This window comes from Nelumbo nucifera, chromosome 3 (genome assembly GCF_055504915.1).
Source record: "Nelumbo nucifera cultivar China Antique chromosome 3, China Antique-T2T, whole genome shotgun sequence".
NCBI classification, from domain to species: Eukaryota; Viridiplantae; Streptophyta; class Magnoliopsida; order Proteales; family Nelumbonaceae; genus Nelumbo; species Nelumbo nucifera.
In genome coordinates this window covers 46,696,188-46,708,654 of record NC_142651.1, presented here as the reverse complement: position 1 = coordinate 46,708,654, position 12,467 = coordinate 46,696,188, and the positions used below count along the sequence as shown (strand labels likewise).

At 31.7% G+C, this 12,467-nt stretch overlaps 1 non-coding gene across 1 annotated transcript; it reads left to right on the top strand.

Annotated features, from left to right (window-relative positions):
• Positions 1–11,167: 11,167 nt before the first annotated feature.
• Positions 11,168–11,239, top strand: TRNAW-CCA (transfer RNA tryptophan (anticodon CCA)). Its single transcript has one exon. It is a non-coding gene; the product is annotated as a tRNA-Trp (tRNA).
• The last annotated feature ends 1,228 nt before the right edge of the window (positions 11,240–12,467 follow it).

Sequence of the window (12,467 nt, the reverse complement as noted above, 5' to 3'; positions counted from 1 at the left end):
TTAAAATTGGACTGGATAGGAAACCGTTTTGGGGTCAAACTATCTATTTGTCAAACGGATGACCCACTCTGACAAAAAAAAAAATTAGAAAAACAAAAAAAGGCCAAAGACTGTTGTCTGGGTTGACGATTCAACCGCCCAGGTCAATGATTCGCTAACCAAATAAACGGATTTTGAACAAAAAGAGGTTTTAAGGAGAAACGATGTCTGGTTCCCAAATTCTCGATCTAACCATCTGGTTTGATTCAGTCTTGAAAACACAGTCCCGTCAACCCAATATTCAATTTGATGATAAAAATTATCAAAAGGATATATTAAGTATGAACCACATGGTAACTTTCTAAAAGTACACTAAATTGTCTTTAATATTCAAAAATGTAATTTTATGAAAATTTTGGAAAATTATTATACTTGTGTAATGTTGAAAATTTATTTAGATTTATTTTAAATTTTTATTAAATAATTTATTTTATTTTTAAATGGTTTACTTACAAGATTATACAAATTTATCTTATAATTTCTAATATAAACTAACCAATAATTTCCTTTTTCCAATATCATACTAATTTATCTTAATAATTTGTGTAATTATTTGTTCAAATTATAGTTTTTCATTTCCCATAGTCATTTATCTTTATCAAATGCAATAATTTTTCCTAAAATTTCCAAAATATTCTAATAATTTTCAATAATTATTTCATGCATTTTAAATAAACTTTCAAATACTACATATCTTTTATTTTCAAAATTGTTATTTTGTGAAAATGTAGTTTTATAAAAATTTTTGAAAAAATTATTACATATGTGTAACTATGGGGATTTATTGAATTTTTTTAAAATGTTATTAAATATATATTTTTATTTAGTAGTTTACTAACAAAATTACACTAATTTATCTTTTACTTTTCAATATAAATTAATTAATAGTTTCATATTCTAACATTATAATATTTTATTCCTCCATTTGTATTTGGTTATTAATTATAATAATAACAATAACTAAAATTTTATATTTTTTGATAATTGTTAAATATAGTTCTCAATTTTATAGAAATAAGTTAAAGATTTTTCAATTTCTATACATTGTTGTTAATGAGTTAATTAATAACAATAATTATTAATTTTTGGTAATTAGTAACCGTATTTATTAACTTTTGGTAATAACACTATTTAATACTCATTGAATATGGGTGGGATTAAATATTAACCGTATTTGACTATTTATTAATTAATATGAATATTTTAAATGATGGAGAGTGGATATAGATTGGGGGGTGTGCATTTTAGGAATTCATTAGGGAGTGGGGCAACATAATACTTTCCTATCGGTTAAATGAGATATGTTAGGAGAGAGATTATAGGAATATTTTTAGGTAGTTGGGTGAAAGGCTTAATGGGAGTGGTGGGAAGGGGAGAGGTGAGAAGGTCAAAGAGAATGCAGGTGGGGATAATGGAGCAAGGAGAGGCAAGGTGACAGGGACCCATGCTTTGTTAAGCGAAAGTTAAACACTAGAAATACATATATAATTGTTTTATATTTGAACTTTTTAATAAACAATCCGATCAAACTCAACCCGAGTTAGTCGGTTTTCTAGCATTTCAGATCGGCTTTGGTTTAATAAATATATATATATATATATATTAATATTTTATATTTCATATTTTAAATTTAATTTTTTAATACGGGGAAGTAGGAAAATTCCCATACTTGTTAGTCTAAAAAATTTGATATCATAGATTTAATTTTTGTAATTTATATTTTAATAATATCATTGTAATTTATGAAATTTAAAGTTAAATTTTTAACTTTAAATCTTTTGAATAAACAAACTAAACTGAAAATAGACCAAAATCGATACAATCCGAGTTGGGGGATTTTCGCTAATGATCAATTGATTTCGAGTGACAAACTGCAGACTTGACCAGATCGATTTCGTTGGCAAAAAAGCTTGCAACAAAACTGAACCAATCATTGAACACTCCAAATTTCAACTAAATTTATAATCTAATCTCTAATAAATAAAAATAGTTTAATCTCCAATAACTATTGAAAATTTATAGTGAAGTACACAATTATTGAAAATAAGTTTATAATGAAATAGAATAGATATATAAAAAAATACAATAATTACAAAAATATAATAAGTACTCAAAATATACTAAATTAGTCAATAAATACTGTAATCCTAAATAATAGTTTAATCTCTAATAAGTATTAATCTATAAATCATAAAAAAATAAAATTACTAAAAATAAATTTATAACAAAAATACAATAAATATGATAAATTAAATTTCAAAAATTAAATAATAATTTTTTAATCTCCAATAATTATTGATAATATACTATTAAATAACAAAATAAAGATACATTTAAAAATAATTATTGAAAGAATATTTATTAAAAACAATAAATAATTACTGAAAATAAAACAAATATTAATTATAGTAAATGTAAATATATAATGAATATAAACTATTATTGTAAAATTATTACTAATAAATATAATTTTGTTGATAGTTATATTCTATAATTATTAATTGATATAAGTGAAATTAATTATTTACAATATTATTTACTTATTTAAATAATATTGTTATTTAAGTTTTAAAATATTAATTATTTATTGAATTTAATAATCCATAAAGTTATAATTGTACTATTATTACACAATTCGTTATTAATTTTGTAAAATATTAAATTATTATTAATATGAATGTTATGAATTCTATTATAATTATTTTTCTACTTTTAAGATTTTTTTTAAATTTATTACATAATTGCGTTATTTTAACTATTTAAAATTTTGTCATGTTAAATATTTTGTTATTTAAATATTTAAATAATATGTAAAATATTTAAAAATTTTCATTGTTTGAATTTCATTTATTTTAATGTTATTACGTAATACTAAGTATTTTGTTATATTATTTAGCTATTTTTAATGTTTTTAATTAAGATTTTTAGTTATTGAAATATTTAAATAATGTTTTACTTTTAATGTTAAATTCTTATTATTTGAATAACATTTAAATTGAATAATTCATAAAATTATAAGTTTTATTGTTGCTACATAATTTCAGGATGAATTTTGTAAAAATATTGAATTATTAATAATATGAATATTATTAAATCTATTATTTTTTTGTGTTTTGAATAAATATTTTAAATTTAGTATATAACTCCGTTATAACATTTAAATAGTTCTGAATTTTTTTTAGTTGAAACTTTCTTTAGATAGATATAGATAAAAAGTGGGGGAGAGGATAAATAAAAATTAGAGATAGTTTAGGAGAGAATCTATCTAGTAAATTAGAGATAATTTAAGAGATAAATAGGAGTTAGAGATAATTTAAGAGATAAATAGGAGTTAGAGATAATTTAATAGATAAATAGGAATTAGAGACAATTTATGAGGATGTGGGGGGAAAGTGGTACCACTTGGCTAAACATTAGAAAAGCTTTATGATTGTTAGAAATAGTTAGGTATATGTGATTTCCTTATTGGTTTAATGGGTAATTATGTGGAATTAAAAATTAAAAAATTAAAAAAAAAATTAGGAAGGGGGTTTTCCTACAATGAGAGCTATGCTGACATGGCATGACCAATTTTAATATATATATATATATATATATATAGATAGATAGATAGATAGATAGATAGATAGATAGATTCGTTGGTCTTGGATCCTATTTTTTATTACGGGTGTAACTAGGTCAGGCGGATTTGTTAAAATTTGAATGGGCTTTGCCCAAAGGCCAGATGATGTGTAAATTCATTAAGGGGGCATTCCTTTTTTGGATTTTGAGGGGGGGGGGATTTGGTCAATTAGATTTTGGTTCTCATTGACCAAGAACCCATGCCCTTTTTTCAGATTTATGTGGGGACCAGGGAAAGTTTATTTTCCTGGGTATCACTTACCCGGATTTGTTAAAATTTGAATGGGCTTTGCCCAAAAGGTCAGGCCAGATGATGTGTAAATTCATTAAAGGGGCATTCTTTTTTTGGATTTTGGGGGGGGGGGGGATTTAGTCAATTAGATTTTGGTTCTCATTGATCAAGAACACATGCCCTTTTTTCATATTTATGTGGGGACTAGGGAAAGTTTATTTTCCTAGGTATCACTTCCTAGGTGGGTAAATAACTTTCCCACCTAGGGGAAAAGTTGCCAACACTTGAATGGAACAAAAATGCCTCTTTTAATAATGGAATTTTATGGATAAAATGGTCATTGCCTTATTTACATGATAAATAAAAGAACATGGGTAAATGCACTTACCCGGATAAGTGTTTCCCAAGAAAAATTTACCCAGGTAACAGCATTTACCTAGGTAAGTATCTTACCAAAAAGAGAACAAGGCCTAAATTGTTTAAATCGGGTACCTGAATAACTTGCACTAAGGTTATATTCAATATAAAAATGAATTATTTTTTAATTTTGTTGGTGATTGTATTGACTTGAAAAAGCAAACTTAAGTAATTGAAAAATGAATGGGTGTTGATTGGTAAATGTTTATTATTGGAATATTGGAAGGAAACTCATTTTTCGCACGACAAAATATTTATAGTTATATATTTATTATTATTATTATTATTATTATTATTATTATTATTATTATTATTATTATTATTATGATCATCATCATCATCATCATTATCACCATCATTGTTATTATATATCCTCTAGTAGAATTCAAACACATGACAGCTCTAGCAACACCCACGCCTCCACCTATGGGCTCTCATCTTGGTCAACCAGAGCCACCATTGACCAACATAGCTAGCCATGGTCCCACTTCGGTTCGAGGTGTCTTGCCCGATTTTCAGGTGTCCTGGTCAACCTACAAGTGTCCTACCTGATCTCCAAGTGTCTAGCACCTCTCCGATGCATATCTCTTGGTACGAGTAGGAACGGCAACGGGGTAGGGCGGGGACGGAGAGCCTCTCCCCATCTCCATCCCTACGGGGATCCCCGTTCCCCGTGATTTTTTATAATATCAATCCTTTTGTTTTTGTTTTTTATAAAAAATAAAAAATATATATAATCAAAAACCACAATCATATTAGAAAAGATTCAAATATATTCAACCATATCATTCTTTAAAATATTAATATATAAATGCATAAATGTATGTGTACATATATACATATATTAGTAGGGATCCCATAGGGTAGGGATCGGAGTCCCTGTGGGACAGGGAGTGCTCTCCCCATCCCTTCCAATAAGGACGAAAGTTTCCCCATCCCCATCCTTGCAAGGGGAAAATCATTCCCATCCCCACCCCATTTAGGGCAGATCCCTACGGGGATCGGGGAAATGGGGAAATTGCCATCCCTAGGTACGACACCCCAAACCTATATAAAGGCCAGCTCTGCATTCATTAGATACTTTTAGCCTCATTAATTATCGGCTTTCACACCTTTGACAACTCGGCCTTCATTGACTTGATTATCAAAGTGATAAGCCCGAAATATCACCCGAGCCCTTTGACTTTGCTCTCCCTTGCAAGTACTCTGCCAACCTCCGAGCTACCCTGAATCAATCAGCAACTCTTGATCTTCATCAAATATATTATATAAATTTATAATATTTATATTATATATTATAAATATAAAAAACTAAAAAACCTACGAACCAAACCGATCAAAAACCAAATCGATTGATTCGATTCAAAATATTGAAAAAGCTTAAGGACCAGTTCAACCATTAACTTTTTAGGAATTATTTATTTTCCATGGCTCTTTTACATGTTTTTGAATAATCATGGATCTTTTACATGCAACAAAGCTCCAAGATAAATTAGCATATTTTGTTAAAGTTTCTTTTCCTTCATGCAACCAAATATAAAGCTTTTTAGTTGATTTACATCCATTGATTTTATATTTTAACATGAATGATTTGGCCATGAAGAATCTTATATATATATACATATAAAATGGTGATTCGTGGATGCCCTGAGTGTCCAGTAAATGGAATCCCCAGCCGAAATCTATGAAGTCATATTGCACGCACTACCCAATCCACTCATGCGGCTTAAGTTTCACACAGTAACCTTTCTCTCTCTCTCTCCCCCCATCTTTGTTTTGGCAAAGCTTTTGTCTTTCCCCCATCTTTTTGTTCTTCTCCTTCTTTTTTCTACTTTTTTAGGGTTTTTTACATGGTATTAAAAAATGACCCAAAAATAGAACCATTCTAGCCACCACTTTCTAGGTTGACGATTCGACCATCTGGTTCGAATAGACAACCCATTCTGACAACCAAATTTTAAAAAAGTAAAAAACGACCAAAAACCGTTGAACGAGTTGATAATTCGACTGCCCGGGTCAATGGGTTGTTGACTGATTCAACATTTTTTTTGGCTAGGGACTGGGATCAAGGTAAAACGGAACCGGTTGCTTGGACGGTTCCCATGATGAATGGTCCGACCATCCAGGTCAACGACGGTTCGAAAACCATGGTTTTTTATGCTTTTGGATTTTCACTATTCAAAGGTTTCTTCTGTTGTGGGGTTTATTCGAGCGTGTGTGATTTGACGAAGATATGTTCATTTTTTTTTCATTTTCTGCTTTTGTTTTTTTTTTTTGTTTGGTCTTCTTCTTCAAGATCTTCCAAAACGGTCAAGGGTTTAGCACCATTTTATTTCTTCCCTTTTGTTTTTTTCTTTGGGTTTTCTTGTGCAATGTTTTTTTATTTTATTTTATTACAAGGCGATTTGTTCGGTCTCTTTCTTTGATTGCATGTGTGTTTAGCTCTGTCTCAAAGCGGAACTTTGGACTTGATTTTTTGATTTTTTTTCCTTGGTTTTTCCAGATTGGTGGATTTATCACAAAATTTTTTTTTCTGTGTTTAAGGCCACTTTGGATTTATCTTTCAAGGTTTTGGAATCCCTCGCAATGTCCACCCTTCCCATGACTATGACTACAAAGTTATTTCGTCTAATTATTGATATCTAGAAAAAATGACCTAGAAACGGAACCATTCTGGCCACCGGTTTTCAAGTCGACGGTTTGAGCATCCGGTTTGAATAGACAGCTTATTCTGGCAACAAAAATTAAAAAAAAATAATAATAAAAAATGGCCAAAACCGTTGAACGGGTCGATGGTTCGATCGCCCGGGTCAATGGGTCGTTGACCGATTCAATGATTTTTAGCTAGGGATTAGGTTTGAGGTAAAACGGAACCAATTTCCTAGACGGTTCCTAGGCCGAACGGTCCTACTGTCTGGGTCAACTAGGAGTTCTCGATGTGAAACAAAGGACAACTATGAAGCATAACTCAGAATTATCACTATATGATCATGTTCTTTTATATGAGATGTTTTGCTAAAGCAATATTTAAAAATCGAGAACAAGATGATCTCTTTTTAAGTCTTTATATGAGTTTCAAGACTTGAGTACTTATAATTGCAAGTTTCTTATTAAGAAATCACTGTCTTTTTTAATGTAGCAAATAGAAATGTTACAATTCCAGTAGTATTAAGTCCTTGTTCGCTTTTCGGTAAGTTACTTACTCGGGTAAGTTCATTTACCCATGTTCTTTTATTTCTCATGTAAATAAGACAATGACCATTTTAGCCATAAAAATCCATTATTAAAAGGGGCATTTTTGTCCCATTCAGGTGTTGGCAACTTTCCCCCTAGGTGGGAAAGTTATTTACCCACCTAGGAGATGGGTATCACTTACCCGGGTTAGTGGTACCCATGAAAATAAGCTTTCCCTGGTCCCCACATAATCTGAGAAAAGAACATGGGGTTCTTGGTCAATGAAAATTTAAAATCCCATTGACCAACTTCCCCCTCTCAAAATCCGAACAAAGAATACCCCCTAAAGGTATTGTGCAACGGTTTTGTTTGTGCAAGGGCATTTTACAAAACAACTTTTTATTTAGGTAAATTATAGATTGCCAACCTTGTACTTAGGGGTAGTAACACTTGGTCCCTCGAACTTTGTTTTGTGCACATATAAGGCTATAACCCACTGAAAGGGTTGACAATTAAAAGGTGAAATTATTAAGTATATGTTTGGCATCGATGCTGCAAATACAGCTTTGTTTTCACAGAAAACAGTGCTGCTGATGTGTGGATTGGAAGCACCATTTTCTGAGAAAACAGTGTTTTTTTTTAGGACATTTCCTAGAGCAACAACAATACCTTTTGTTTGGTACTAGTGCTCCATATCTGTTTTCATCACTAGTACCCATTATAGGAAGTCCACATCACTACCACATCATGTCTTCATTGGCAGCAATGAGCTCCAATCTGAGAAAACGTCAAATTCAACGTTGCTCCAAACCATACCTCCTCGATTTCCAAGACATGGCTTGGAGTACCGTTTTTTATGAAAAAACGGTTCCAAACATATTGACGTCTCCTAGAGCATCGTTTTTTCTAACATAGCGATGATGTATCACTGTTTTCTGGAACAATGACATCGATACCAAATAGACGCTAAATTGTCCATTCAAAGAAGTTTTTTCCTAGAGCACTGTTTTTTCCAACCTTCTCAGCGTGCATACTCAAGTTCTCTGCCCTCCAAGATGTATCCATTAGCTTGACCACACCGACCATGCTGAGATTCAATTACAGCCAACAACAAAGCCATTTAACTATGTTTGGGCTTTAGATTTGATGAACCACTTAGGTTCAAACCGGTCAAACCAACTTGAACTATCTAATTAAATTATATTTGAGCTAATCACATCAAGAGTGGTTGAACCCTTCAGATCTGGACCAGTCCGGCCGAACTAGGTCCCGACTGAACCGGTTCAGACTGGTCGGACTAGACCCATCGGGACCACACCCAATTGGGCTGGTTCAGCTCTGTCGGGCCCGACCCTGGATGGACCAGTTAACTTTGGTCGAACCGGACCACGACGGATTCGGGTCGGTCCAAGGTCAGAGGCTCCAAAGGATCTAGTTTATCCAGCATTGTTGACCCGGACCGGATTCAGGTCGGATTGTATGGATACGATCCAAACTGAGCAAAACAAGTGGGGTGGTTTAGGGTCTGGACTTCACCCTATCCGACCCGCTTCAAATTTGGGTCGACCCGGATCAGCTTGTGTCGGATCGGGCTGTGTGAATAATGGTTGGACCGGATAACCTAAACTGGGCAAAACAAGCGATACCGAGCCATCCCGTTTGAGGTCTATTTCAAATTCGAGTTGACCCGGATTGGTATATGTTGGATCGGGTCAGACTGCGTTGAACTGAACCGGACTTGGGTGAAATTGATTTGGATTTATGTTGGGTGAAGTGTGTTAATTCAAGACAAAACTAAATTTAATCAACAATTAATAGAAAATTAATGCATTAATTATAAATTATTTAATTCTAATGAAAAAATAAAAAAAAGACTAAGGAATTAATACTTATGCTTGTAATGGTTAACCCAACAGTTATTCACAACCCAACCCATTTAAACGGGTGGGTTGAGTGATGGGTTGATCACACAACTCTCCAAATAAATGAACGGGTTAGGCGAACTAGATTTTGGGTGGGTTGGGCGGGTTCAGCGGATTGGGTGAAAAATGTAGAAATTAATCAATTTCCTAAACCTTAAATGTAGTTAATAAATTTGTCCTTATAATTATCATCCAAGTGTTATCCCAACTATATACACAATTGAATACTTATAAATATTTACTTCTAAAACAAAGATTCTTTTTTAGTTTAATACTTAGAACCATTAGATCTGCATCTAAATGTTAATTTATGTATAATAATGAGCCAATAATAAAAGAAAAATTAATTTGACCGTTGGATAAGATATCAATATGGTAGAATGGTGTCCCATTAATATAAGCGTTTTCATTTAAATGTTTCAAGTAGCAATATCAATATCAAACAGAATACTACTAAAAACACTTGCTCAATGCCTAGTCAGCAGTCAGCACAAGTACTAATTAAACAAGTTTCATGTTGGGGTTTTGACATTTGAGCCTGAAATGGCAATTGTACCAAGCAAAACCTAATTTAAAAGGACAAAATAGTCTCATGAAATAACATACAGGGTAATTTGAGGTTGAAAAAATATTTAAAGTAATGTTTACGGGCTGGGGTTTGGATCCAATTTTACACTGTTTCAGATTCAGGTTTTAGATCAGATTCATTCAAATTTTGACAAAAGCGAAGCTCTAACCCCGCTCATGAACAGTTCTACATGACATTAATTAATAAAATACCGATAATAAAAGCAAAGTATGGAATTTAAAAGTTCAAGGGGTCTTTATTACAAAACAATGTTCAGTCTTGCATGATATACTTGTTATTGATAATTAACGGTGATATAGAAAAAGATCACGCACTGAACACGTAGTAAATGTAGATGACAATCTTTATGCTCAATGTGAATCAATCCCATTGTCATAACTGTAGATGTGGCTGCCGAAAGGGTTCCAACTTGACAGCCTGATCAGAGGATAGATCAATCTTGCAGTTGAAATCTAGCCACCTGTCCGTGTGTGCTACATCAATGGTTGGATCATGGATGGGCACCCAATTTGGTAATCTAGAATATTAGGTGAATTAATTCTCTTTGTTTTTTTTTTTTTAATTGGGGAATTTTCAGATTCTCCCATCTCACAAATTTCTGTTTATTTATATACTAACAAATTAATGAGGAATTTGATGCAATACTAAAGGTTGTATATTATATCATAGGTGTTGGTTTTGAAAATTAAAATAAAAAAAAAACAAATATAAATTTATGAAGTGGAACTAAAGTAAAGAATTCTCTTATTTCTTTTACTCTCTTTGTCCTTGAAACCTTTTGGATTCAATACATCCAAATTCTCTTGAACAATATAATTACTTAATAAAATCAACCATAACTTAAAAGGTCCATCTGAAACATCTCTGGAGTAGCTAGCAGACCCTTGAGAGATAGTCATTACGGATGATCATTTTTACAGCCTGGTCCATATTCACCATAGTCACATTAGTTAATGGTTGGAAGCAAACGAGAACCTATATAATGATAATAAAAGCTATGTAGAGAGATGATGGGGTCTGCACTCTCCACACTCCATAGTCTTGTGGTCGATTCTCCCATTTGAGTTATTTTGTCGGTTTTCCTTATCAACCAAACAATAGAATTTACGTCTTTCTCTATGTGGTGCACAATTTTCTCTAATTTGATGCGATTGTACCACCTCAGAAACCAACGGATCCGTGGCGCAATGGTAGCGCGTCTGACTCCAGATCAGAAGGTTGCGTGTTCGATTCACGTCGGGTTCAATCTCTCCCAATGATCCAAAACTGTTTTATATATATGACTATTTCTTGAGCTCCATCCTTTATTCACCAAAAAAGAAAAAAATCTTCTTTTTCTTGAGAAATTGTCTAAAACTTACTATGACTTTTCAGCATTTCTCTTAAATTGATCATAACTTTTTAAAACATCCCGGGAACCCCATGTTAGCAAATTTTTTTATTTTTCAAAAATCACCATCCGCTAGAGCACTGTTAGTGTATATTTGACAGAAATTGTCGCATGTCAGCATAAATGCAATTTTCATTACCAAACTACCCCTAAATGCAAAGTAAACCTTATTTAAAAAATTTTATACGACTAAAATGCCCAACTGCCGTATATATAAGATTTCTACCTGTTGAGAGACATTTTGCCCTCATTGTGCTGCTTGACAGTATTTCAAGAAAGCTGAAAAATGAGTTTTTGAATGAATAAAATCAGGGGTATTTCTAAAATATTGAAAAACGAATCGAATATAATGAGTAAAATGGTAATCTACTAAAACTCATTAGTCTATTTAACGTACAAAACATAGGGTTTCTTGGGTGTTTTGAAAAGTTATAGTGGATTTAAGAGAAATACTAAAAAGTCATGGTGAGTTTTGGACAATTTCCTTTTTTCTTTAACTATTATCAAAATGTCAATGTGAAAACATGTTCGATAGCCCATAATTTAGCCATGAATCCACAAGACCATAATCCAGTTACCCATAATTCAATCATCTTTGTGAGGTTTCCAGCTGACCTATTTTCATCTTAAACGACATTTTCATTCATCTCCTCCATCCATGTCAAGTTGGATCATAAACCTTAGCCCTACAATATATACAAAAGTTCATTTATACCACTCCCTTGGTATATTTTTGTTAAATGACTTAGCCATAGCCAGTCCCTTGGCATATCCAATACATTATGCACGTAATTAATCAATTAAATCACTAATAAATTAAACCTATATATAGTAAGCATCCATGTGCTTTGCATGTGATCATTTTTATGATGATGATAGTAAATAATATGTTTTTAAAATTTTTTTACAATTACGTTATATTTCTATGGTGATGAATATATGATATTCAAGATGTGTCCAAATGTTTTCTACCAAATTTTTTGAATATTTAATACTTTGTGTGTTTACGTTTTTTTAATCTTTATTATTTAATTATGACATGAAGGGTTGTCACATTTGTCCAAAATGTTGAATTGTTAACTT